We start from the raw sequence: 6,113 nt of genomic DNA on the forward strand, positions 1-6,113 counted from the left end.
ATCTAGTTCCTGGATGTTGTAATGGTATTTCTACATGTGATAAGACATGTGCCATATTCCCATTTTTCTACTTACTGGGTTTTTCATCTTAGCTGGGGAGGTTCGGAAGACTCCTGGGATTTATTGCCCACACTTTTCATGAGCACCTCATTACTATCTATGTTGTAATATTGTGATTTAATAAAGAATTTTGATACTTTTATATCTGAAATATTGCATGCTCTTTTGTTTCTCCTGGCTCTACAATAGTCACAGTCTCCTAAGAAACCAGCCTTGGCATAAGGACTACAGAAACACGCTGCTGTCTTGTTTATCCTTTGCTGGTTAGTAAATATAGGGGGACACCACGTCATTTTTTGGGGGTCTCCCCTATAATAACCAGTAAAGGCTAAGCAAACAGCTGTGAACTGATATTAAAAGCCTGGGAACCTTTATGGCTATTGGCCTCTTCAAAGAATATTAACAGCAGCCTCCAGCAGTCGGGTTTTCCTCAGCTGGTTATGAATGCTACAGGCACCTCATACCGCTTTCAGCAGCTGGAAAAACAAGTAATCTTAAAGTGTCCCTCAAAGTTTCCCATGAGGTTTTCGGGCATCGCAGCTGCGGAGAGAAGGTAACCTTTGGTTTACTGAGTTCACAGCCACCGGATCTCATGGTAGCTTGAGTACCGGACTGATAAATACCGGAGTATCGAGTGCCAGACCAGGTGTTATGAACTCAGGTGACTTTAGTAAGGTCACAGCTGCCCTGTCCTTGTTAGAACCAGACACTGTGAACTGAGATATCGTTATTGACGTCACCTCAATTCCCAGCAGCTGGGTTTCCCAGAATGCAGTGCGACACCCTGCAGTTGTTGCAGCTCTAGAGTATGTAAATAAATAATTTAAAAAATGGAATGGGATCCCCCTCCCATTTTTGATTACCAGCCAAGCTAAAGCAGACAGCTGCAGGCTGCATCCCTCAGCTGTCAGCTTTATCATGGCTAGTTATCAAAATAGAGGGGTCCCCATGCTTTTTTTAGTATTTATATGAATAATTCTAAAAATGGCGACAAATTCCCCCTCATTTTTGATAAGCAGTCAAGCTAAAGCAGACAGCTGGGGTCTGGTATTCTCAGACTGGGAAGGTGCCATGGTTATTGACCCTCCCTAGCTTAAAAATAATATCCCGCAGCCACCCCAGAAAACGTGCTAATTCTGTCCCTTTGCCCGGTTCTTCCCATTTGCCTTGGTGCGGTAGCAAGTGGGTTAACAGTATTGGAGTTAATGTCAGCTTTGTAATGTCAGCTGACATCAACCCCACGGGTTAGTAATAGACACCCTCATTACTAACCCTGTAAGTTAACCCCTTCATGACAGAGCCCTTTTTCGTATTCGTTTTTTGCTCCCCTTCTTCTCAGAGCCATAATTTTTTAATTTTTCTGTCAATATGTCCATGTGAGGGCTTGTGTTTTGCGGGGCAAGTTGTACTTTTGAACAACACCATTGGTTTTACTATATATTGTACTCAAAAATGGGAAAAAAATTCCAAGTGCGGTGAAATTGCAGAATAAGTGCAATTCCACAACTGTTTTTTGGATTTTTTTTCACCATGTTCACCAAATGCTAAAACTAGTCTGCCATTGTGATCCATAGACACCAAACATGTATAGATTCTTTTTTATCTAAGTGGTGAAAAAAAATTCAAAGTTTGTTCATACTGATATATACAAAGAATCATACTGTGTGGGGGAATATACAGTGGACATACTGTGTGTGAAGTAATGTATAGTGGAGACATTACACTATGTGTGAAGTAATGTATAGTGGGGACACCATACTGTGCGTGGAGTAATGTATAGTGGGGACATCATACTGTGTGTGGAGTATTGTAGAGTGGAGACATCATACTGTGTGTGGTGTAATGTATAGTGGGGACATTACACTGTGTTGGAGGAATGTACAATGGGGACATCATACTGTGTGTGGAGGAGTAGAGTAATGTAAAGTGGGGACATCATACTGTGTGTGGAGGAGTAGAGTAATGTATAGTGGGGACTTCATACTGTGCGTGGAGTAATGTATAGTGGGGACATTATACTGTGTGTGGAGTAATGTATAGTGGGGACATCATACTGTGTGTGGAGTATTGTAGAGTGGGGACATCATACTGTGTGTGGAGTATTGTAGAGTGGGGACATCATACTGTGTGTGGAGTATTGTAGAGTGGGGACATCATACTGTGTGTGGAGTATTGTAGAGTGGGGACATCATACTGTGTGTGGAGTATTGTAGAGTGGGGACATCATACTGTGTGTGGAGTAACGTATAGTGGGGACATCATACTGTGTGCAGAAACGTATAGTGGGGACATCATACTGTGTGTGGTGTAATGTATGGTGGGGACATTACACTGTTGGAGGAATGTACAATGGGGACATCACATTGTGTGTGGAGTAATGTAGAGTGAGGACATCATACTGTGTGTGGAGGAGTAGAGTAATGTATAGTGGGGACATCATACTGTGCGTGGAGTAATGTATAGTGAGGACATCATACTGTGTGTGGAGTAATGTATAGTGGGGACATCATACTGTGTGTGGAGTAATGTATAGTGGGGACATCATACTGTGTGTGGAGTAATGTATAGTGGGGACATCATACTGTCTGTGGAGTTTTGTAAAGTGGGGACATCATACTGTGTGTGGATTATTGTAGAGTGGGGACATCATACTGTGTGTGGAGGAGTAGAGTAATGTAAAGTGGGGACATCATACTGTGCATGGAGTAATGTATAGTGAGGACATCATACTGTGTGTGGAGTAATGTATAGTGGGGACATCATACTGTGTGTGGAGTAATGTATAGTGGGGACATCATACTGTCTGGAGTTTTGTAGAGTGGGGACATCATACTGTGTGTGGAGTATTGTAGAGTGGGGACATCATACTGTGTGTGGAGTAACGTATAGTGGGGACATCATACTGTGTGGAGTATTGTAGAGTGGGGACATTATATAGTGTGTGGAGTATTGTAGAGTGGGGACATCATACTGTGTGTGGAGTAACGTATAGTGGGGACATCATACTGTGTGTGGAGTATTGTAGAGTGGGCACATCATACTGTGTGTGGAGTAATGTATAGTGGGGACATCATACTGTGTGTGGAGTATTGTAGAGTGGGGACATCATACTGTGTGTGGAGTAGTGTAGAGTGGGGACATCATACTGAGTGTGGAGTAACGTATAGTGGGGACATCATACTGTGTGTGCAGAAACGTATAGTGGGGACATCATACTGTGTGTGGAGTATTGTAGAGTGGGCACATCATACTGTGTGTGGAGTAATGTATAGTGGGGACATCATACTGTGTGTGGAGTAATAAGTATCAATAATTTTTATTATTAAAAAGTAACATACAAAAAGTGCACAAGATCATATTAAAGTGTCAATGTGACACAGATGAATATACACCTAAGCAGCCCCTCTCCCCAAGATGGAAACAATATCCTCATATGAATATTCCAAGCATCTTTGATGGTTTGATAGTTAGATCCCCCAGGACCTCCACCTTCAACCTCCTACCAAAGGTCCACAAAGATGCCCTCAACCCCCCGGGGCGTCCTATCATGTTGGGTATTGGGGGGATATGTGAACCAATTTGCCGATTTGTCGACTTTTATTGAAAACCTTTGGTTGAGTCACTCCCCTCTTATATACGTGACACGACGGGCGCACTGGCACGTTTTGATGGAGTCTTTGTGGAACCATCCACCCTCCTGGTCACTGCCGACGTGGAGGGCCTATATACCTGCATAGACCACAGACAGGGACTTGATGCTGTTCGCCGCTTCCTTGGAACCTCCAACCTGGATGGCCCTTTGTGTGACTTGATCCTCGATCTGGTCGGCTTTGTCCTTACCCACAATTTTTTTGTCTTTAAGGACAATTTTTACCTACAGAAGCGGGGCACAGCCATGGGGGCGGCCTGTGCGCCCTCATACGCTAATCTTTTCCTGAGTGCCTGGGAGAGAATCATCTTTGGCGATGAGGGCCCCCAGGGCGTCTCCCATGTGCTGTGCTGGTACCGCTATATAGATTACATCATATTTTTGTGGGATGGGACAGCCGACCAGCTCGTGGATTTCATGGGCGTTTTAAATGATAATATCATTAATATTCATTTGACTTATGCATTCGACGCTAAGACTGTGGACTTCCTGGATGTGCGTCTGGAGGTTGATTCTGGCCGGCACATCCAGACGGACGTATTCAGGAAGCCCACATCTGTCAACGCATTACTACATGCTACATCCCCCATGATTATGCCACTATTAGGGCCATCCCGGTCGGACAGTTTCTAAGGATGCGGCGAATTTGTTCCACTGATATTAAATTTTGAGGAACAAGCTACAGATCTGAAAAATCACTTTCTGGCACGTGGCTACAGCCGGAGATGCATAAAAGCGGGCTATGACAGGGCTAGACGCACCCCACGCGGCAGTTTGCTGCATTCCAGCAAGAGTAATAGAAAAAATGAGGATGGTGGACTGATTCGGTTTATTTCAACTCACAATCACGAATGGCACAATATGCGTGCCATATTGAATAGGCATTGGTCGGTTTTGGGTGCTGATCCAACCCTGGGGACCCTCTTGGGCCGCTCTCCTTCCATGACGCCGCGGAGATCCAAAAATCTCAATGACCTATTAGTTCGAAGTCATTATACTCCTGCCCACAGCAATTTCTTTGGTACTAAAGGCCCTTTCCAGGGATCAATTTCAAGCGGACACTGTCTGGCTTGCGCCAATGTCCTGCGCTGCTCAAGTTTTAGCTCGTCAGACGGAACAAGGGAGTTCCAGATCAAACAGAGAATCTCATGTGGAACTTTAAACGTGATTTACTACGCCACATGCCCTTGTCCCAAAATATTTGTGGGTCTTACAACAAGGGAGCTTAGGATCCGTGTACGCGAGCATGTGCGGGACATTGGCGCTGCCGGGATTTGAAAACTATTCCCCGACACTTTAGATCATGTCATAACAGTGATGCGACCTTACTGAAGATTAGAGGAATTGATGTGGGGATCAGGGGTGGTGACAACAGAAAAATCCTATCACAGATGGAGGTCAGGTTGATTGTCCAGCTTGACACAATGACCCCTAAAGGACTCATTGAATCTTTGAGCTTCGCCCCATTTTTATAACTTTTGGGGATATACTCATGAGATATTAGGAGTCCTTTTGTTATAAATATCTTTGATATTGGACTTTTATTCCACATGACATCCCTATGTTCCCTATGGTATATTCCATGGGGATTTATGGATATTCTTGTATATAATAAATAGGTTATGAGGAACTCTCCTGTCTTTTCTTCCTCATCACGTCCAGATTATACTCCTTCCTTACCTCTGGCAGTGTGTTGTTTTTAAATTATTTTATACACTAATGTTCCTTTATTTGTCAATAATTTATATCTAGTGACCTTGAGGATATTATGTCTCTCCCGGGACCACCGTCTTGTACCAGATTGATGTAAATCGGATCCAGCAGCCCAGGCAGTTGTGGGAATCATGACTACATTCTGCATATAATTTTGATGGGTTTCATATATGAGACTTACTTCATTGGATATGCCATATGCAATATATATATATTTTTCACATGTTATGATCCTTTTATGATGTCTTGAATATGCCTGATTGGCCTTATATATATGATTTATTCATCTGTGATACTACATGTGATGTATACTTCTTTGATATATGATGTTTCATTGCATATCATGATCTTTATTTGAATATTCTTGACCATTGATTGTATGGACCTTGAAAAAATCTTTTTGTATATAAGATACGATTTATGGGTTTATTTTTCTCACAATTGGATTTAACTGGACTCTTTGTATAAAAATGTGTATGCATTTTCATAGATTTTACATATAATATATATTAATAGCAACAAAAGCCCCATAAATGTAAGGTGATATGGAGACAAGGGGAAAGAAACCCCCGTTCCAACACCATATGCCCAAGCTCAAAATGGATATGCGTACAAGGAGAAACATAAGAGCATACAATCAATTGTATGTAAAAAAAATATTCCAAATTTTATTAAATACACATAATACAAA

Source organism: Dendrobates tinctorius, unplaced genomic scaffold (genome assembly GCF_039654945.1).
Source record: "Dendrobates tinctorius isolate UK_male_01 unplaced genomic scaffold, ASM3965494v1 ptg000028l, whole genome shotgun sequence".
Classification (NCBI taxonomy): Eukaryota; Metazoa; Chordata; class Amphibia; order Anura; family Dendrobatidae; genus Dendrobates; species Dendrobates tinctorius.